Source organism: Pollicipes pollicipes, unplaced genomic scaffold, assembly GCF_011947565.3.
Source record: "Pollicipes pollicipes isolate AB1234 unplaced genomic scaffold, Ppol_2.1 Scaffold_6686;HRSCAF=7923_pilon_pilon_pilon, whole genome shotgun sequence".
NCBI lineage: Eukaryota > Metazoa > Arthropoda > Thecostraca > Pollicipedomorpha > Pollicipedidae > Pollicipes > Pollicipes pollicipes.
This window is the reverse complement of record NW_023596921.1, coordinates 11,735,955-11,759,455: the sequence shown is the minus strand read 5'-3', so window position 1 is coordinate 11,759,455 and position 23,501 is coordinate 11,735,955. Positions and strand designations below refer to the sequence as shown.

General features: G+C 49.5%; 1 non-coding gene across 1 annotated transcript; it reads left to right on the top strand.

Moving 5' to 3' along the window:
* The first annotated feature begins 11,791 nt into the window (after nucleotides 1–11,791).
* On the top strand, nucleotides 11,792–11,863 carry TRNAE-UUC (transfer RNA glutamic acid (anticodon UUC)). Its single transcript has one exon. It is a non-coding gene; the product is annotated as a tRNA-Glu (tRNA).
* Nucleotides 11,864–23,501: the final 11,638 nt, after the last annotated feature.

Sequence of the window (23,501 nt, the reverse complement as noted above, 5' to 3'; positions counted from 1 at the left end):
GCAGGCTGCAGCAAGGACTGGCATTGAACGAATAATCGAAAAATCAATTCGAAGTGTTAAGTCACTTAACACTTTTTTAAGTGTTTCAGTAAAACACTTAACTTAAGTGTGGCCCTATAATTGTCCGAATGGCTTTGGGACTTGTCATGACATGGAATCTTGCCTCACCTTGCAGAACAAGCATACATATGTTGAAATTTGGTCTGCGACGAAAAGCCTGAAAACAGAACGTACCTGAAAGTACAGAGTGTCACCAAACCCAAGCACTTCAATGCTTCAATATGAAGGCTTAGGTAAAGTCGATGGTTTGGCTCGGCAGCAAGAGGGAAAGAGACGCTTAACAACTTAGAAAGAGGGAATTCCCAGGTCTGGACAAAAGGAGCCCGAAAACGGAGCAGCCATAGCAACCACACATGAGCGTCCCAAGGCCAATGAGAGGGGCGTCCTAAGACCAGGCAGAGGGACGCTCCTAAGCCCAGATGACTGGCGCCCCAAGCGTCCATAATCTCACGACTCTTAGTCACGAATGGCACAGTTTATGTCTACTAACTGACTGATAAGCCTCCTGAGAATTCAACGATATCTATAGAGGTGCCCCTAAGCACAGGGAAAGGAACGTCACGAAACTAGAGAAGCACAAAAGGAGAGAGGGAGCAGACGGGCAGCGTAGAGCATATCAAGGGAATAGAAGACAGTGGAAGAGAGGAGCAGCAGAGAGGTAATCAATAAGGTGTACACACTCCTTTTATGCGTCGGAGACCTCCCGACAAAGGTAGATGGACGACACAACCCCAAGCGCAGGGGAGCCCTGGCATCTTTAAGCTTTAAACAGGTAAATGCTGCAGAGGTCTGAAATGGAGAGGGGAGGGGGGGGGGGCGAGGGGGAAAAACGAAGTAGAAGAATCCTCAAAGCAAAGGGTTGGGTGTCTAAGTTGAAGAGCATCTAAGATAATGGGTTGAACACATTGCTGTTCAAATCAGACGTAGACTTCCGTATGAACTCTGCAAGGTCATCGACCATTCTGCCTCGATTATCGGAAAATTACGGATTCAAGGTGTGCGATATAGCGACATGTTATGGGATCGCCTCAAACGGCTTAAATGTCAGAGCTGCCCGGGCGCAATGGCTGCAAACTAAAGCCCTGGTGGGGATGCACGAATGCGTTGGTAAGAATCCCACCGCTGACAAACTGGGTCTCCGTGGGACTCAGAACCAAGAAATCTAGAGGTCAGGAAACGTTAGGAAACACTAACAACCTGACAGCCCCAAAACGCAGTGGAACGAACTGAAGACTTCAGTGAATGCCACTTGAAGAATGCGTGAAGCTGGCTCATCCACCATTTTGGGTTGGGTCGTGCTGAGTCTGGTGCATTGACATGCAAGAGGGTTTTCGCAGGATTTTTGAATGACAGAAACACAACTAAAAAACAACACTGTCTAGCCAATTAGGCGCGTGACAGGTTTGCTCAGTGCCTTGAATGTTTTTAAGTAATGTCACAGGTTTTCGGTCTATTCATTTTTAGGTGTCTTAAATAACTTCACATATAATTAAGCATTTCAAAGATCTGAAAATGTTAAGTGGAACACTTCCATCTCGATATGAATAAGCCTCTGTTGACATTTATAACTGTGAAAACTGCTTGCCTTGATCGAACCGGAAGGAGATTGGGTTTGTGGAAGCAAAAGATAAGCATAGTACATTTATAGGTGTAGGTTTTTGGATTTGACCAGGTCCGCAAATTAAAGAAATAAAAAACTCTATAGAAGCATGAATCTACGTTTTGCATTAAAGAAAATGTTCCGCATTTGTATAACATTTTGAACTGAAATAGCCATATTTAGGAAATTTTTATGCAGTTCACGGTTATGTCCTCTTTAAGATCAAACCGCTCTGTCTCTTGAGTTACACGCCCGCAAAAGTCCGAAAAAGCTTATTGGAAGCCTATTTCAAAGTCACCCTGGCATTAATGACGGCAGAAAAACGTAATGCGATCGGGGCCATACTACAGCCTATTTTCTGCTCATGATCAAAACAGCATGGCCGCTGGTACATTCGCAAAAGCGATGGGGCGGCACGTATGATGCAATGTGCGGAAGGTGATTGGCTGTTAGCAAGATTTCGCTGCTGAATGCGTGTCGCGAATGTAAGCGTGAGAACTTTCAGGTTGTGCGGCACTTGTGAACGGGACATTTTTCCTCGGTTCTAAGCCAAAGGTCAATGTTATAAAAGAGAACGCTACTGTCTGCAAAAAGAGTACGCTACCCAAAAAACGCGCACTCTCCCGAAGGCTATAAAAAAGAAAACACGACAGAAAATCTGTCTTTTTCCCCTGCTGGTGTTTTTTTCTTCATGTGCTGACGTATTTCTTATAGACAGCTCGGTCGGCATCTCGCATACTGGAGCACAGAATATTGCACGGGTTTATGGGCTAGCAAGGCATTGTCATATTAGAGAAACATTACAGTGATTTTATATACATATTTCACTAAATAATTAACACGTATTGTACCACAAGTTTAAATCTTGAACAGAGAACTGTGTTCTACAAGCACAACCTCTTGAACCGCATTACCATGAACCCCCGTTGAGACTTTGTTTTGAAGGGAGGTCACGGTGAAATGCTGTATTGTAACCAAAAATATGTGCGGAAATTGCGAGAAAACCTGCAATTTGATAGTCCCGCGAGCTGTGCAAGTGTGAGATCACACTTTTGTGGCAAAAGAGTGTGAATCGGGAGCTTGAAATGTGTGTGTGATCACTCGTGGTGTGTGCTAGTGGCTTGTATTGATCTTGATGTGATTGGGAGTGTGCGTGCGAGGTTTGTACTTCTGAGAGAGAACATTGTATTGGTATTCTTTAAGTCTACTGACTCCCAACAAAATGTGATATGTCGATGCCTGCCTCTACTTGTATGTTTGTGTTTGAGCATGACAAAGGAGTGCCGGCAAACTAAGAGAAACATTAGCACCGATGTTGCAGGGGTGAACAAAGGCAATATGGTGCTTCATTATGATGTTGCCAACATTTCAAATCCATTGAGATGTTACAGCATGCAATTTGTCCATTGCGTGTCATTATATCAGCAATTCATTTTGGCGGTAGGGGTTGGTGCGTGCAGCTCATTAACAGACATGCTCAGTTTAGGTTCACAGGTTGGGGCTTTGCAAATTGTCTTTCCCTAAATAATTCTGAAACTAAAGAGCTGTATTATCACTGATGCACATCCTACTGTATAAGCAAACTTGTAGGCAGGCGAGCACTGCTCGTGAGTCATCAATGTCATAGGCACTGCAACTTGCGTGAGATGTTGGGTGCTGAGAAAGGTGGAAAAGTATGCTGTTGGTGTCTTGGATAGCACTTAATAATGTTTTATCATTAGCATTGTGTGCGCTGGCAGCTTCACCACCTCTTGCATTTTGCCCATCCAACCATAACTACAAGCACTTGTCATGTATTCAGCCTTGTGCAAGGTCAGCATGTTTGCAGTGCCACTTCACCACGTGTAAAATTTCCAGACTATTTTTGAGTAAAGCAGCCTGATGGCTGCGGCATGTTGCATGACTTGAAAGCGGGAGATGTGTTTGCATCTTTCTCACCTACGTTTTGTGGGTTCCCAAAACAGGTTGAGCAAGTGACGCCACTTATAGGATGTCTGTTTTGCTGAAAGTGATTTATATATTGTGTCATGTGTTTTTGGTCAGTCATACGTAAGATGGGCGGTCAATACAAGAGTGCACGCTTGACCCATCTTTTCATTATGGAATTTATTATGAAAGCAGCATGGATTGCGGTGCAAAACCATATCGTTATTCATTATGTCAGGCCACAGTACAGCATTGAGGTAGTGCCACAATGACGCTGTTGACCCATGCCAGTACACAATTTATCACATTGGTTGACTACTCTATGTCAGGCCTATGAGACAGCAGCTGATGACTTACTTTGATATACTTTATGAATGACTGGTAACAATTGATTTAACAATGCCAAAGGACTGTCAAAAGCAAGAATGTCATTGCACCACAATGGTTATATTAGGGATAACTATTAATTGCATAAATATTCCTAAGCAAGAAAAGCATTTTTGGTAGCCCTACCTTACCATCTTCAACATCGCAATAGCAATGTTTTGGCAATCAATTCACAGCAACGCTACAAATTTATTCATTTTGCATGACACCGCATTTCCAGTTACAGATAATAAAGAAAATAACTACTGTGCACATCACATGACATCAATTCATGACCACATCACTGCGGGCAAGGATAGGTCGGCAGTACAGTATTGACAACATCATCAACAACATAGCAGCAACAGCAACAGCACAGCATATTGTGCTATGATATTAATAACCTGCCACAAAAGCTGGCGATCGCTACGTCGCGCACGTCAAACAGCCCACCAAAGTCTTTCTTACGGTCAGCACCAAGACAAAAAATTCACAAACAAAACCCCCACTAATCCGCCGCCCCACACAGCCCCCGCGACGAGAGTGACCGGTTAGCGCAGCTGTCATGTGTTTCGAAGTATTTTTTAGGTCTGACTGCCAGGTGCTGCCAGGTATTGCTGTCGTCACAAGACCTTTCCATGACGCCATCAAACAATGACGTATTGAGGCGTATTTTTACAAACTTTGAAATGTTACTACTTAAGTTCATTTTTGAACCTTGAAAGTTTGCCAATAGTTGCAATTAAGCTTCTCCCATCATATCTGATGCCTACCTCAATATATTCAAATGTGAAACATTCCATTTAATTGACGTACATCTCTCATTTCTAGTAGATTAAGGTTATAGGCTATTATGCCGCCAGTAAAAAAGGACACTGTTTAATTTTGCTCACATTCGTACTTTCGCAGTGGTGGTTCTATGAACAAACCGAATGTTCAGGCCGTTTACTGTAATTTCCCTTTTAGATGCGTACTAATGGATAATTAACATTGCGCTCGATGTAAAGGAGTGGTTGATAACAGTTTTGAAACAGTTGACGTGAACTCGTTAACCGTGACACAAGCCCATTCTCCCTGACCTTCCTCCACCAGTTCACAAATTGATTCTCGCTGCTGTTTTTTTGTTTTGTTAGATAGATTGGTATGGACAAAATATGAATATAGAAGCTTCCAGAAATAAGGGATGTACCCCAATGTAGCGCAGACGGTAGATGAATACCTCTGCAGAGTTTTTCGTCCAGTTATGTTTTAGGATCCAGTCAAATGCAATCCAAACTTTTTAAATCAAACCTGCCCATATTTACCCTCCTCACAAATCCCAGAACCGTCCGATCAGATCCAGAAAGACAAAAGCTGTTTTGTGGTGATAGATAACATTGACGCATTGACTCAGTGAAGGCGGGGGCCACGCGTTCCACTTCACGTTATCATATATATTTTTTGCACCAGAATATGCGTGAAAATGGTAGCAATTATGCACTGACCAGTAAACAACTCTGATACCTAGCACCGGACTTTGCCATGCAAAGTTTTTGTCTTTGTGTGGAGTGGACTATGCGGCTGCACTCCTCCTGTTAACGGAATAAGACAAAAAACTTTGAATGGCTCCCTGAGAACACATGTCCTCTATCGAGAATCTGGCCTGATATCAAAACCCTGTGTGCGCGCCTGTCTGTAACAGCACGAAAATAAAATGATGCGGTCTTACGATAATATATATATATATATATATATATATATATATATAAATATATATATATATATATATATATATATATATATATATATAAGACAAGCATCAGGGATTCAGCTTATGTAACGCTTCTAATGTTAGGGAAGGACAGGACCTTTTGGTGTTCATTTCTGTCCACGCTATACACTTTTGTCACCATGCCGCTTATTGCAATAGGTACACTTTTCAAAATTGGCAGTCCTGTCCATTCACGTCCTCTGTAGCATTCTCATCATGCAAAGATCCACCAGAAGCGAACTGTTAAGCTATTAACCGAGCAGCATAACTGCCAACGATAGGCTGCCCCAGCGTGACATTCATTAACGGTAAGCTGCGAGCGTATGCGGACGAAATGTCAAAAGGCATGTGATTGTTATTAACACCTATCACGCTTATTATTAGCACCGACCACCACTGCCGTCATCAGCGTGGTGAATGATGGTGCAAGCATTGCATCAGTAGAGGAACTAATTCCCTTTGTCTGTTTTGCTCAGCAATATTCGACAATCCATCAATTTTCCGGAATAAAATCTTCTGGACGTAGAACACTCATTCCACTCCCTTTCACCGCTAGGTGTTCTTATTCTGAGGAAACGGCATTGTGAGTTACAAGTTTTAATGGGCCAATTTGTCTCCTTTTCACCGCGAAGGACTGCAGCTTCGGGCCCAATCTGAACTTCAATAGATGGCAAGATTGGCCAACGCTGGAGTCAAGTTTTTTCTCGCGAGAAACTCGCAGGCAAGAAGTTATCAGCCGATACTTCGCGGGTTTTAGCAAGTGAGATGTGCTTCTCAAAGAATTTCGTCCAACATTATTGCACGGATTTTATGCCGTGCCTGCTTGCCAGATATGCTCGGGCTGCTCCGCACATACACTTGTTTACTGAGATGGCGCTCGAAGCGCAGGATTCTTCTGAAATAGATTCCTGATGGTTTGCAAGAATCGATCCGAATATGCCTGCGTGCACAATGCGGGAACATTCTCAGGATCCAAGGCAATGATCTCATCTCTAACCACACTCTACTGGCAAATACTTTGTGATTCTGTCAATGTCTCTGTGCCAGTGAACAACGAACACTTTCATAAATCCTTTGCGAGAGCGACGGTGTGACATTATGAAACCAACCAAACATTTTCGTAATTTACTGTACTGGCTGTTTTTGAGCACACTCGGAGAGCTTTTATGAATCCAACCATATTATCCTGACTCTGTGAAAGCGGTTTGCGATTCACCAACAACAGTACGGCACGATTTCAGTTCAATTAACGCTATTTCCTTCAGCTCTTCGTAGTATGCTGTGGGCCTCGACGACATAACCGTACAGCGAGATAATTCACAGCTGTAGTCTTAAAACCAAAGTACAGCTGGGTTCTAGTGCATACATTGTTACGGCAACCACAGCAACACCTAGCCGGCGTTATCGCTCATCACCAGCCGTATCCACAAACGTAACTCAACTCCGTTGGTCAGCTTTTGACGGTGCCCAGCTCAAGTAAGAAGCCCAAAGCCTCTCATCACCATTAAACCCAACGCAGACCACGCGTCTCTTTCACCTGTAGAACGACCCTGGACTCCAGTCCTGAAGCGCACTGTTTACGAGAACGTTACAAAGTAGCACGGCGGGAGGGTTCTCCCACGGCAGCGCGCGCGGCTCTGCGTCGGAATCGCCGCCGCCGCGTCGGAAATGAGCCGCCGGAAGCCGCTAACGGCGCGTGGAGGCTCACAATGGCGCGCCTGCCACGGTCTTCAGGCGAGCCCGCGGGCCATTATCCCTTTTACGTTCTCACTTTATCTGTTAAAAGCTGCAGCGATAGTGGCATGCTACTAATTCTTCCGGCGTTGTACCCGAAACGGGCGAGCCTCCGCTTTCAAAGGCAAACAACGCAGACAGGGGAGTGGCGTATCACTGCTTTGTCTCCCACGCCTCGTCGGAGGGAGTCTCTCCGTGCGAGGCTGGCAACCGTCAGCATGCCTCAGACATGTCAGTAACGTGCCAGCAACTGCGATACAACCGGCGCAACAGCATGCAGCAGCCGTGGCGTGCCACCAATGCCGTCGCCGTGCGCCGCGGACCGCGGCTGGGCCCGAGAGCCTGCGCTCAGCTCTGCCAGGCGCACAGCTCATCAATCTTCCTTTCCGGGCGACAGCATTTCTCAAAGTCGGAGCGTATTGACTTTTTATCCATCAGGCAAAAAGCCCGGGAGGACCAACACAATATGGTGAAGGTGCCGCTTGGCGGCTCAGGCCTAGCGTCTGAAGTGAGGAAGTTTGGAGCGGTCCCGGCGCTGCAAAAAGTGAGCAGCCAGCGACGAGCCGCGTCCTCCGGGCGGCGCTGGTGTCCACGCCTTTAGGGAATTGTTACACGCAGGCGAAGCTGCACCGGCTACAGGCTCGAAACCTTTAAGTCATGTGCGATGAATGCCGTATAGTACGTGTGAGCAGCAGCCATATCAGCATCCATCCACATTGCCGTCATTCTGACAGTGCCATCAAAGAATGCTTATTCCAGTAGCTGTGCACGCCAACTTTTGCCGCCCGTAATTGTAGCAAGATGAAATGCTTCCCCTTTGAGCCCGGTCTCTTCTCGAACCGCACAAAACTCGACCCAAACGAAGTCACAGCCCTATTTGAGCAACAGGCGCCCGACACCCAGAAGGCGTGGACACCACGCTCAGTAGAGGGACACTCCCTCCCCGCGTGAGGGGGCAGATGATGGCCGTTGGTACCGTCCGCCCATCGACGCCATCGGCACGGGGCGGTGGCCATCGACGCCATCGGCACGGGGCGGTGGCCATCGCTGCCATCGACGTGCGCGATGCCGCCCGATATATGAGGCCACAGTCGAGCCGGATACACAGTCAGCTGCGTAAACAACTCGGAATTGGCTCTGCGGGGCGGCGGAGGTGGTCTCGGGCGGCATCGATGCCGGGGAGCCTGCGGCGCCCCTCGTGGCACTCGTGGGGAGAGGGAGCGGCAGCCAGGGCCCCCTGGGTCCCGGCTGCCGGCTTTGTTCGGTTGCGTGCTGTGGCGTTAACCAGAGGTCATCGGCGCGGGGGTGGGGATGGTCCGCTGCGCTGGCGTTGGAGGATGGGTGCAAGGGTGTGGGTGCCGCACGCCGAGGGCGAGAACAGAGCACACGGCATTGGCTGCTGACGCTTTATTCGCCGCATGAGAAGGCTCAACGATTCGTCACAGTCACCAACAGAAAGTGTTCGTCGGATGCGACAGTCCCAAGGCTGGTATTGCTGGCAATGTGCAGGCCGGCAATAAGCTTTGATAAGGCATGACAGTCCGAATCAGATTTAAGCTGAGGTGTGGACTCTTTGGCGGTTTCATCACACGTGTCTACGGATACATATACTATCATCCAACTCAGCGCACTTATTTTGCAAACACATTACACTTGTGGTGCTCAACCATATCGATTCATTTGATGATTGTTCCAGTCTCGTTGGTTCCTAATATGGTGTAATCGGCACGCCGTTCAAGTAAAGGGAGGCAGACACAAGAATGTCTGACCTGTTTATGAGGCAATGTCAGCAGGAATCCAACGCCCCGCTTTTACAGTGTCCATCCCTGTCCGTCAAAACAGGCAACTGAGAGGTCTTACAATGGCGACGAAATCAACGTCACCCATCATTGAACAATGGGTCGGAAGTACATTTATAGCGCGTAAATGTCATAAGAGCCGAACTCTACTTCCGAAAGCAGGAGTAAAACTTCGAAAACGTCGCGGTGGACTCTTATGTGGTATTTGTGCTTTATACCCTTTTCGGCATGTCTTACGGTTGACCCTTCAGACCCGGTGAAACACGGCCAAAATAACGGAATCACTTTTTTGACGCCTTAACGTAGCTTCACAATGTCCGGATGACAAAGCTGGCGGAGGCCAAAACATGCCCTGTGAAGTCACCCAAGGCCAGTTCAGCTGCGTCTTATTCGTTGGACATCAGGTGACCTTGCAGTTGCGAAAGTCGTGCGCTACAGTTATGCTGGAAGAACATGAGATGTTATACTAACAATGCCTTCTGTGGCTGGGAAGTCTAGATCTGACGTGGCTCTGACTGCGAATATCCCTATCAACGCTCCTGATAAACACGGACATTTTGAATCACAGCTAAGCGCCTTAGGTCTGATATTATGCCAGTTGAAAATTCTGATGTGATGTGACCTAGACTTTGAATGACCTTAACAAATGACTTTGGCAATACAAAGCTCAGAATCATTGTACAATCGGTCCATAGTAAAAAAACAAGGTGTGGTTTCGTATCTTACTTAGTTTGCTTTTTGTAGCCGTATTGTCCTGGGGGTGACTTAACGAGGAGGATATATTATTTCTTTTCAGCTCGTCATTGGCGCCAATGTTGTACAGCAATCCTCCATCGTGCATCACAACATTCACATGATATTCATCACCAAAGTGCTACTTTGTTCCGGCCTACGACGCCCGTCCGGATCTTGGCTATTTTGCACATACCAATTGGGGGTCGTTGGAGCGCGCTGTACTGCCAATGATGCGCAATGAAGCAGCTTTACGGCCCAACTGCGCGATCTCGGGGCCTTTCTGGCGCTGCGCCACTCGTAACTCGCCTTGATGGAGCCCCGTGGGTGAGGCAAACGACACTCCCGTCCTATAAACATCTAAATCGTAGATTCATGCCAAGCCGAGAAAAAATGGCGGCCGTGCGCGCCGCCTCGCGGTCCTTTGGGTTCTGGTTCGAGAAGAAACAAGGTGTTCTCCGCGCCAATGGGATTCGTAGTGTTTCAATTGACGTTCGTAGATCGAACACATCACTTTTTAGAATATAAATATTAGTAATGCAAGCAAGAGCCTTTGAGTGTCATTGAACAACTACTGGTCTCCAAGATGTTGCTAAATGCTGCAGAATATATGTATCTATTTTTTCTCAGAGGCTTATTCCGTATAACTTTTATGGATTGTTTGGATTCGTAGCACATGCCAAGCTGAGACATAAGGCGTAAGGCATGCCATAAGTCACGCACCCTGAACCTACGACCAAAGTTGTGCTGATCCGGTTCATCGGACAGTTTTGTTTCGCGCCCTTTCGCGAGTCCAGATTGCGGCAGGTTGTGTGCGCCTTACGATGCTACATTGCGACCACTTCCGGTTAGGTTAAAGGGAGTCTTCCACATTTGTGTGGGATTTTGCGCTGACAGAGTCATCTTACAGATTATTCGGCGCAGGTTACAGCCCTGCCCTACTCAAGACCTAAACACCTGTAGTTTCTGAGTATATTTTATATTTTATGTTTTCCCGCGAGTATGCGCAGGCTCTTGCGTGCAGACTATTTCAAGGTCACCCAGGCATGCATGATGCCATAATAACGCTATTGAAATCCTGTCATTCCATTGGGCACGTGGCGATCAAGGTTAAGACAAATATATTTGTCGAGTCGTTCATATCCGGCGTTCGTGGGCGCGATTTCCAGAGAAAACGATCGTCAGCTGGTTCCCAATCAGTGTTGTGCAAGGTATGGTAATGCAACCAAACAATGCCGTATTGAAGAGGATATGTACTGAACAGACAAATTTTGTTATCTAGAGAAGTCTTTTCCATTTAAAAGCATACCAGTTGTTATAAGTGAGCTTGTTACATCATATTTGATGCTTGCTTCGATATCTTCCAGTGTGGAGCATTCCCTTCAAACTTATTTGATCAGTCGCCAGCTGGCCTTTCCGTTTCGGTGGGACTAAGCGACACAGCCTGTTCTGAAGCTTGCGTAAGCAATAGAAGTCCTCCCACGTTTTGGGAAGGGGGTGATATGCATTTTTGTATATCTATCTTCAGAGAACGTCCATCAAGCGAACTTTTGATGTTCAGCCAGCACACAACTCTGGATAAAAGCTTTCAAGTGTTGTTCGTACCCAAGTGGGGCTGTGTTCAGTGGCTACGTATTACATTCCAGTTGCATCAGCCATACTAAGCTTTTGAGTTACTTACCGATAAACTTCGGCCAAAAAATATCAACCACATTGTAGGTCCTATAATTTACGGCCACGAGACCAAACAGCACCTCCAGGATGGTATCACATGGGACCACATGGGACCACATGGGACCACATGAGAGATGGGTCATGCGCATGTCCCATGTGGTCTAGTGGCTAGGATATCTGGCTTTCACCCAGAAGGCCCGGGTTCGATTCCCGGCATGGGAGACATTTTGCCGTGCACCTGAAGCGGTTCTAGGTGCGCAGCTGCAGTCCGCATAACCAGCATGTCCAGTTCAGTGAGAGGCTGGACTTCGTGCTGTGCTGCCCCTTCCTCAGTTAAGAGCTACCCCAGCCAAAGCGTCATCCTCTACTTTCCTCTCTTTTCCTCTCCTTTCTCATCATCCTTTCCTTTCCTCTTTCTACTTTCCTCTCATTCGGTGTGGAACACAGTGACCGACTGAACAATGAACACCATGCAGCCCACGCGCGCGTTCGCCACCGCCGCCAGCGACTCGCCGTCAACCCCTCTTCCTCACCGGCCTTGGTGATGTGCACCAGCTGGACCGTCGGCGGCATCGAGTCCACGGTGCGTCGACCGCGCCTGCATGTCGCCCGCTCTGGAGCAGGAAGCAGAGCAGGAACAGGAACAGGAGCTGGAACCAGAGCGGGGGCCAGAGCCGGTGCTGGAGTCAGAGCCAGAGCAAGAACCGGTGCTGAGACCCGCCGAGGGTTCCACGCCAGCTGATGAGCAAGTAATAAAGGTTTGCTCTGAACGCGGGGCGCTAGAGCTTAACGTACATATTATTATACGAGCTTATGTCCTGAAGAACTAGCTGATGACGCGTAATGGATAAACATAATTTTTTGTTACCATAATGTTGCATAGCATAACGTATATTGAAATGAAAGGATGAAGGTACCGCTAACAAATAGACGCCACTCGCTGAATTCGCCCATATGACTGGGCGCAAGATTACTGCCATGTTTCGCATTCGTATCGCTCTTTCATAACAAGCAACAAGTCATTAAGTGCAAATGCATGCACAGACAAGCATTCTTGCAACTCATGAATCTTTCACTTTGTTGTTAGACATGTGAGCGCAAGTTTTTAATCAAACGCAACTACCTTATTCGTATCCCTTCGCAGCCAGAATGTTCGTTTAATGCAATCGGCTACGAAGAAAGATATTTTCACATTTTTAAACCACCCAATTTTGAGCCGCGGCATATTTCCGGCATCAGCGAGCCTCCTCAGAGCCAATTTGGACTTCAAAGTGTCCGGACTTCATTACTGGAAATGTAATAATGGCCAATTCTATCCCCAGCTACGGAGGCTCTCATTCAGACGAGCGACCCCGGTTTACAACAAGATTCACTTGCCATTCAGTTTCAAGTCGCTCGTCAATAGGCGGCGACATTCGGTTCATAGTGGGATAAAAAGGGCCATTGAGCGAGCCGAGACTTGTGTAAGGTTTTTTTGTACCTCACGCTCTGGTTGATCTGTTGAGAGAGCAGATTCCGCCACCTGCGATATTTATTTCCAATTACGCTAGAGCCCAACATTTCCAAAACATAATACATGATTGTGGTTTTCTTGAATGCATAGTCACAGTAGCTTCAAGTGAAGCTTTTGATTAATCTTAAGTTGAACTTAAGATCTTTTAAGCTCTGACGAGGTCATGTAGCAAACATGTACGTAAAGCAGCAACTACTATGAATTCGCTCACTGTCGAAGTTTGCTTGTTTGTGTCAATAAGTTCAAAAAAGAGCAGAAACAAATTAAATCGTCGAGACACACGTTCACGCAGGCCAATGGCTAATAATAAGTCAGGCGATGGTTGAAAAATGCCGTTGCTGTCTAATTGTACCATAATTGCAGAGGCAGACATTGCTGTCAGCATCAACGGTAGGCATCTCTTCCGCAACATAATACATCGGTAGCGCCAGTATTTTTCGCCGAGCGGGGGCCGCTGGGCCTGGTCTGCGGAATCCTATGGACACAATTAGCTATAGGCACCCAGAAAACAGCACTCTTAGTGGATATTTCCGAGGATTCAAGAGTTAAATCATTACGCTAAGGGATGCAGTACATTTGAGTATTCTTATTAAGCTTTCAGAATATATTACGCCAGATCTCCGTCAGCCCCGTTGGCTTCTAGAACAAAGATGTTTCCAACGCATACATATTTGCCTCATAGGTCTTTTGCGATACCGCCAAGCAATAATCATTTGGCTCGCCGCACATCTCATTTGACCTGGCATTACCAGCTTTTACAAGCAGGCGCCTGGGAAGCCAACATCCCAAGTTCATTGCTTTATTCGCCGGCAGCTCTGTCGTGTTCAAAGAGCCCATGTCTGTCGTCTGCCGGTGCTGTGGACTGGAGATGGTGGCTGACGGGTATTCCGACATGGCAGGCCATGATAAAGAAAGCTTTTGGCCATCCTGTTTCATTTCTGGCTTCGTGAGTGTCCCTCTATCTTACTCGCAGCGGCATCATATCTCTCACTGACAGCTTTTCCTTTCGGCGTTACTTAAGAACAGGTATGCAGGGTCAGCTTCCCCCCCCCCCCCCAACTCCCCTCCAGCGCACATGCTCACAATTGACCGCTACATATTATCGGCAGATGGTGTGGTGACACATACCAGCTAGACTTCAGAGAACACTATTTTAAGTAATCTTTAATTTTTGATCGTGATCTTCTGGGCAACACAATCAAAAGTAGGAGTACCCTTATGCTTATAGTATGCATTGAATGATAAGCAAGAATAATTTATAAATAATAAAACTGATAAAAACAGAACAAGAATGAATGAAAAATTATTTCGGACTTGGACTCTCATTCCTACAAACCTCGACCAAAATCGTTCATTCTTGTTTTGATCGGATACTATGAGCATAAGTCTAACGTTATGTATTCCACCGACTTTCGTCGTGCTCGGAAGCGTGCCTAAAGCTATGCAACGCATCGAAACATTTGGATAAGGTTTTAAAATGCACTGCAAATCTCTCAGAGGGGCCTTTTTCACTGACGCCCATGATGACCGCACCATCTATTTCCTTTAAGTTTGTTTTCTTACCAGCTTCATCTTACTCTCCTACCATCCTCATTTTCCCAACATTGGTCCCATTTTTGACAGGGGATATTCAACGCATCTGAATCTTGTGCTTCCATCCATTCGGATTCCAGGGTCGCTGTTCCAGGAGCCCAGATCAATACGACAACTATCCTAGGGGGAAACATCTCATCTTCCATATTGGTTTATTCAATATCTGTCTGGCGTACGGTAATTGAATCCTTGGAGGAAAATACGCGTGTGATCCGGTTGGCCGATAGTACTGCAAAGCGCAGCCAGATTCGATGTACGGTACGCTGGCGCGGCAGAAATCTGGCAGGATATCCCAGCCCGGCCGCCGATAATGCCAGCAATGCGCACATCTGTGGGGACGCGAGATCCGGCGGAAAAGAAGCGGAGGACGGAACCTGCCGACAATGCCGCAGCTCGGTCCCGTATCGCACTTTCATGTGGTTCCGTCGAAGACGCAGGCGTTGACCGTTTCTCACTTGTGACAGGCTCTGCACACGATTGTTGCCATCCAATGCATGCTTGGCTGCGACAGTCGCGGTAAAACTGGATGGTATTTTGCCACAAACACAGAAACACTCCTGGCTACATTTTATCGCATTATGCCTTGTGTTTGGGATGTCAGATCGGAGTTAAAACACATCTAAATATATTCAAATAGCTCATCATGTCTTGATTTAACAGCACGATGTGCGTCGTTTCTCATTTAAAGACAAACTCTAATAGAAACCAAATTGTATAGACTAGCAGCCTATTGCATTTGATCAATATCCGTACTTTTTGCTTTCTACCTTTTTTAAAGTACCTTAGGGGAAAGTGTTTTTTTATAACACGGGACCCTGAACTACCAACCTTATTATTTGTGAGCACATGTGTATGTGTGTGTGTGTGTGTGTGTGTGTGTGTGTGTGTGTGTGTGTGTGTGTGTGTGTGTGTGTGTGTGTGTGTGTGTGTGTGTGTGTGTGTGTGTGTGTGTGTGTGTGTGTGTCATTGGGGCTTTACGATGCACCAGCCTCTTAGGCTATATGGTGTCGCCTGCTTCTTTCTCACCTTACCGGCGACAATCGAACCGCCGCACCTCTGGCTTCCCACGCTCGCAGCTCGCAGAGACCAGAGCGTACCCTCCTGCCGTGCAGCCTGCCCTGACCCCCACCTCGGGCGTCCCTCCTTCGGCGCTGCTCCACGCCTCGGGTCGCTGTATGCCCTGGGGCGCTCCCGGTGGCAATCAGCCCTGCACCAGCGTCGCGGCCGCTTGACTGCCGCCGGCCTGAGAAAAACAAGGCCGTCTCATTTGCGGCGGGCGTACCTTGGTCTGTGTTTGTCGGGCACTGGATGGCAGTGTGCTCTCTGAATGCTCTGGCTTTGAGGTACGGATGTTTGCCCTGCAGGCAGGTTTCCAAGTTAGGCAGGCTGGGTTGTTTGTTGTTTTATTGCGTTGCGCCACTCCGTGCAGTCTTTGTGGCGTTTGCAGAGGGCGGGGGCGGCGGGGGAGGGGGTAGTTGCATTATGCAGCTGAAAGTCACACATGAAATGAAGCGTCAGTGCAGTTCGAAGAGCAGCGCAGAACTAAACGACGCGTTTGTCGAAACGACCACTCCTCCCGCCTGAATCAGTGGAAGCGATCTGAATGAATACACGCTCTCAAGGCTGAATGCCGCGTGGAGTCTGGGGATTGGCAAGGCTCTTGATGTTGCACCCATTTCTCATGAAAACGAGGCCACAGATGAAAGTTATATTTGGTCACTGTGTGGGCGGTTTGCCCCCTCCCACCGGGGCCAGCGGTGTATTGCGGAGGCGTGGCACGAATGGTTTGTTGGAGCACTGAGCGTCTCATCACGCTTCAACGCCATTGGAAAATGGCCTCGGTTGAATAACGACACCTAGTAGACTTGCATGGCCTGCCCATGAATGATGAGCGCCTTGGGCCATATATTGCACGTGGCAAACGTGACTTCAAAGTTGCCCTAGTGAAGCACGGCTGATGTATGAGCTCCATCAAAATGCAAAACGAAAATGCACTGCGAGTAATTACACGCTGTTTGTCCACACAACAGCGCATGGAATAGCGCGTTTTGACAAGCGTACTTGCATAGAAGAGCCATCACATGATGAAGTGCTTGTGATACACAAGTCATGCATACTTGTATTCTTGTGAAAAATAAAAAAAAATGATATGTTCCTGGCATTTGCATCGCCATGAAGCTTACTTGCTGACGCAGGCCATTGCAATCAATCTTTCATACGTAACAACATAATTTGTGCAAACTATGCAACATAATTGTTAGAAACTGGTGCTCACCTTAAGAGAACAAACACCAGAGACGTGTTGGTAGATTCTGATGAGGACCAGCGCAACAAGTACTATTATGAAATAAATATCCACATTACAACTAGTGTCAGAGTTCATATTTGTTTTTGTCTTTAATTTGCTCAACCTGCCACCTCCACAATATAATAAGGTGCAATCTGTCCATGTCTCGACATTCAGCTCAGTTCCAGTCATGCTCAGCTTAACGCGTAGCCATTCGTGTCCAGCTCCACGTTTAGTATGAACTAAAACTTCTACCAGGACTCTGAGCATCGTAGGGTTATCTTTCAGACCTTCGTACTGGTGTTCGCCTGTGATATTTAAGCACATCGAGACAGTCTCGTTACTGTGTGACATCTTGGACCATCGCTCGTTCCACTGTTCCGCTGTCTTATTTGCTCGTTTCACTGTCTTATTTGTCAACCTGATGTCCAGCCACCCCTCACTGCCTTGCTACATCAAAACTACGTATCTACGCGGTGTCTAATCCTGGTTCAACTGGTCCAACCCTTTGTAGCATCGCCCTCTCCCTCAACACCGTCACTGCGATGACGTCCCTTGTACTCAACCGGTAAAACACACATCATCAACATTTCTACATCGTCATCGCAACGCCTCACGACAGCAAAACCCCGCCGGGCCGAAAAAAACACGTCACACTCCCCAGCAGCTGGACGCGGCACAACAGGCCACCACGTGCGGCGACCCTCAGGAGGTCACACGCACCAGCGGCGCCCGAGTCACACCGAGCCCGCGCCGTCACGCGCGGCGACCCTCAGGAGGTCACACGCACCAGCGGCGCCTGAGTCACGCCGAGCCCATGCCGTCACACGCGGCGACCCTCAGGAGGTCACACGCACCAGCGGCGCCCGAGCCATGCAGAGCCCGCGCCGACACGCGCGGCGGCGGCGACACTCGCCGTTCTCAGCGACCGGATGGCCGGCCGGCGGCACCCGGTCGGACGCGCCGGTCGATCCCTTTTAGACTAATGAGGACAGGCGGTGTCAGAGGGCAGCTCGGTCACGCCCGCGCCACAGGACAGGCGGTGTCACGAGGGCAGCTCGGTCACGCCCACGCCAAGGGACGGTCGGGGTCAGAGGGTAGCCCGGTCACGTCCGCGCCACAGGACAGGCGGTGTCAGAGGGCAGCTCGGTCACGTCCGCGCCACAGGACAGGCGGGGTCAGAGGGTAGCCCGGTCACGCCCTCGTCACAGAGCAGGCGGGGTCAGAGGGTAGCCCGGTCACGCCCGCGCCACGAGACAGGCGGTGTCGGAGGGCAGCCCGGTCACGCCTGTGCCACCTGGCGTTTGACGCTGGCTGGGCGCTCCAGCGAGGTCGAATCGACTGAAGAGCATGCAGCAAAGGTCCGTTGGAGTTCATTAACAGAGCTCTGCTGCGTGCCTACACCCTAAAAACATCGTGCCTACATCCTAAAAACATCGTGCCTACATCCTAAAAACGATCTCAGATCCCTGGGACAATTCATTGCACGGATCCGGATCAAGAGTGCTTGGATTCGTTTTTAACATCGAGGCACATGTATGACGTTGGTGTAACCTTACGCTACCTCACGACTTTAAGTGTTCTGGTTGTACACAAGTTCTCCTAGCTCTACAAGTTCCAGCAGAGTGTGCAGCCTCTCCAACAGGCCTGCACAGCCTCCGCTGCTGGCCAGCGCCCAAGCACGGCCATCAGCTGATGCCCGGCCGGCCCTGGGGCGCTCTTGCCGGACCTCCAGCGCCGCTCGTCAGTCGTCAGCGGTCGGTCCGTCGGCGGGGGCGGCCGTCCGTCGTCCGCCGTGCCTCGGGCCGGCCGAAGCGGCCGCAGTCGGGCGCGAGAAATGTGCCGAGCGTGCGTCCCTTTCCGCTTGCCCGATAATGGAATGCATCGTGCTGTGCCTCCGCGGGAGCTCCCGCGAGCGCCGGGAGTCTCCTCCCGGCGCGTCGCCGTTCCGCGTTGCCGGGGAGCCCCTACGAGCGGGAGCAGCGTCCTCGCGTTGGAGCGCCGCCGCTCGGCCCGACGGCGGGAGTCCCGGTAACCCACCGGCGGCCATGCGGCGCGCGGGAAGACGAGCTCTGGGAGCTTGCGAAGCGCGGACTCCGACTGGGAATGCCACGCTCTCTTGTGGTCTTAAGACAGCTGGAACTGACATAAAAACATGACAGTTAAGTTACCATGGACGCAAACATTTCCCAGTTCAAGGGATAATCCATGCCATTCAATTAACGGCATAGAAACCAGTATGGCGGATGATGTCCGTAAAGCTCGAAAAATGGGTATTTAAGACGCCTGGTCAACATATGCCGGGTTCATTTCAAGCTTTCTCTAAGGCCCCTTGCTCACCAGATGAGCAAAAAGCTGGTCTCTCTTTGAGTTCAACAGATTATTTTTCCACCGGCCTAGAACAGGACATCATACTCCGCCCAGCAGACAACCCAATGCACACAAATGTTGCTGGTAAAGATGGAGCGGGTTTGAGTACCTATTGGTTCAAGACCTTCAGTTACCAGTTTTTAATTCCAGCGGTTGCCACGCAGACCCGGTCTTTTGGGTAATTGGCAGCTTCGGATGAGCATAGTGTTGGCTTAGCAAATATAGGAGTGAGCAGCCGCAAGTATATTATATTTGTTTATGGACTGAGTCATATCAAGCTATCCGCTCGTGGCACGCAGTGAAAGATAATCCTGGCTGACACTATTGGTTGGGGTTCTCCAGCTGGGACAGAGAGTGGTTCACCACGGTAGGAGTAGAGCAATGATATCCCCACGGGAGCGAGTCGATGAGGTTTTTGGTTGGGAGAGGATGCAATTTCGGATGGAGGCGTACCAACCGCAGCAGGATGAGAGATATATTGACTGTGGCCCGGTGAAGGTCATCCCTCAACGTGTCATCCCTTAGCCCGCGAGGAACACCGCTACTTAGCCTCACCCACGATAGATGAGTGACACCCTTGCCATATTTTCATACCATGAATTTCACATGACTTCCATGCGGTGGGCGACAATGCGACACGCTTATGAAATATTGGAATATATTGGTCAGGTGTGTGTTTCAAGGGCATAAGCTAACCAATGGTGTCTGAGCTCTCTTTCGGCAGCTAAATGAATTGCATGCAATTCTGGCTCTAAGCGGATTATGTATTTCTGCTTGTACCCCTTATCTCATCTTACCGAAACACTGGATAAACAAATGGACTCAAGCACTCACCTGGAGTGTCATAGGATACACATAAGCCGTATGGGTACCATCGGTGGGCGGGAGAATGCAGTTAAAGTTTGCCCCTGGTTGATGCTTCTCACAGCGCGCAATATTTCTTGCATAGAGACAGTTGCAAATTTCAAACACGGCCGGTGATGATACCGCCATCAAGAATTGATGGTGTTGGAACATCACAAAGATGTATGCCTATCTGAAAGAGCGAGAGAAACCCAGAGTGTGACAGGACGAGTAACGTCTCTTTAAGTCAAAACAAGGGACCATATGAGAGAGCGAGGCATACCCGAGGCCCTCCCCCCTCACCGTGGCGCCGCAGACCGCTGGTGTAGCCTGTTTGTGGTGCGTATTTGCTCGGGAGAACAGCGGGCCGGGTGTCGGCCCAGTGTTCGATCGCCGCCGCTGCTCCCGACACGGCCGCGGGGAGGCGGCGTGCGGCGGCGGTGGGTACGTCTTGCTCAGCCCTAGGGAGGAGGCACCAGCTGCGGCCGCACCCTGGACGACAGAGGAGACTTTATGACTACAGCGCTGGCGCGCGGAGGCTTCTCCGACTCACGTGGCTGGGTTTGAAGGCTGCTGCGGTTGTGACCACGCCCTACAGCCGGCTGCAGCAATCCTTGATAGGGTTTGAAGGCTGTCGGGGTTGTGATCACGCCCTGCAGCCGGCTACAGCAAGCCGTGGCTGGGTTTGAAGGCTGTTGCGGTTGTGGCCACACCCTATAGCCGGCTGCAGCAAGTCTTGATAGGGTTTGAAGGCTGTCGCGGTTGTGATCACGCCCTACAGCCGGCTACAACAAGCCGCGGCTCGGTCGCATACAGCCGGTGGGTTGTGTCGGTCGTGGCGGCGAGTAGTGGCGCACTCGAAAACGGCGGCCGTGTGGTGCCAGGCTGTACGGCCGTGTGGTGCCAGGCTATACGGCCGTGTGATGCCAGACTGTACGGCCGTGTGATGCCAGACAGTATGGCCGTGTGATGCCAGGCCGCGCGTTCGTGTGGTGCCAGACTGTGCGGCCGTGTGATGCCAGGCTGCACGACCGCGTGGTGCCTGGCTGTACGGCCGTGTGGTGCCAGACTGTACGGCCTTGTGACACCAGGTTGTATGACCGTGTGGTGCCAGGCTGTACGGTCGTGTGGTGCTAGGCTGTACGACCGTGTGTTGCTAGGCTGCGCGACCGTGTGGTGCCAGGATGTACAACCGTGTGACACCAGGCTGTACGCGTTTTCGGGCAGATTTTGCCGCGATTTACTAGCGGGGTAGTCCGGTCAGTGGCAGTTCGCGCCATTCTTTCCCAATCTAATGGCACACCCACCGGCAAACATCGCAATAAATAGCACGGAAAGGCGTTCTTCCTGTCGACGGCTGGGACAGACCCTCCCGTCGATATGTGATATGGTGTTGCCACGCAACCGCGACCGTTGCAGACTGCGAAAATGGTCCACCACCTCTGGTAGGTCTTTGGTGTTATACGGTTTGACCTGTAGAGCCTTAATTACCGATGATATTTTTGCTGGTAACAGAACATAAGGTAATATTCCCAGTAGAACATATGTACAGACAGTGATAAGAGCCGTAAAGGATGCTGCCCAACTCAAGAAAGCTATGCCGACACAAGCCCATTCTAATAACGATAATACAAGATGTAACAGCGTTAAGTTTCAAAACCTGTTGATGCACCTGCTGTTGACATCTGTTAAAAGTTGGAGTAGCTAAAAAAATAACAGCAATGAAGTCAGCTTTGTGTTGCAAGTAATTTTTGCGCTACAATATTTTGTCACATCCGTGCCCTTGTTTTATACTAGAGAGCACTATAATGACGTGGAGATCAGCAGCAGTGTGCTGCGCGGATGCGTCCCGGCCGACACGCGACGAATTCATCGGGAATAAATCATCAAGTCGTAACACGAGCCAGAGGTCCTAAAATCCCCTTGTGCGCTCGCTTTTATCAGCGGATTCAATTTCCGAGTCATCTTTTCCCGGCCGCCGGCGCGTCCATGCAGTGGGCCGTCAGGGAGCGCGAGAGAGAGGGAGTCGGCTCCGGCGTTGTGACGCGGCCCTTCCCCGTCCCATGTCCAGGCCGTGTCGGACCTACCGCTGCGGCTCCAGCAATGCCGAACCGCCGTCGACGGGGGCGAGGCTCTGGCCGCCGCCACTGACGTGGCGCGGGCGTGGGAACGTGCAGGTGGCCGGGTTTGGGGTCGGGACTGGGGATTATCGAATTGCATCTACGCAAATGGTTGGAGGACGATGAGATCAATGAATACAGGCCGTTCTCTGTCACAGAGCGGTGGAAGAGGGTGTAACATATTTGTGTGTTAGATATACCTTAACGATCCTGGCTCATTCGTGTCAAGTTTGCTGCACGATGACAACTATGTTACATAATGCGGCATGTCCCCATGATGCCATTTGATGCTAACTTGATGCGTCTGTACATCTCAAACCCAGCACCACTTCCACCAGGAAGTCTCAAACTCACCACCGCTAACACCCACTCGACCTTTACCACCATAGCACGATTAGGAGCGCGGCGCCCCTCCCCCAAAACGTCGAGCCGACGCCCCGGCCGCTGGGGGCGGCGCGCGGAGCGCTGCCCATGTCTGTGCCTACTCCAAAGTGGACGCTCTCTGAGGACGCTCCGTCAACGGCGCCGGTGCGAGCCATTCGTCATGCCCTGCTCCAGTACCCCCCAGCCGTGATATACGATCTCATCTGCCACTAACGAGCGATGCGGTCGATGGTAAACTGAATACAAATGGTGCCCCCGGCGCAAAAAGGACATCCATCATCGGTCGCGCCTGCCGCCGCAACGCCGATGCGCCGTTGTTTATGGTGGCCGCCGCCTGCGAAGGCCATGCAAATACATGGGATCTGCGCGTCGCTGATTTGATTACCGTGCGGCGTCAGCTACGTCAGACGATGCATTAGCTACCAGCATGATGACGAATTGTGATGCAGCAGACACGCTGTGGGAGAGAAGTTCCAGAGAAGTTCTGGGGACGGCCACGGGTCAGCAAGTGCGCTGCGGCTACTTGGGAAAGTTCGCTTGCTTGACAAAGCTCACCGCTGCGTTCTGTTCAAGACAGATACATTGACACTATGCGATTGACGTACAAGGAAACGCGTCCATAATTTAGAGGAAATCATGCAAGAAGATTCTCACCGTGTGATCTTTATTTAATAAATTTGTACTTGACTGATCCTTACACTTAGAAAATTAGCGCTAACAATCCAGACTTCATGTCTGGCATAACACCAT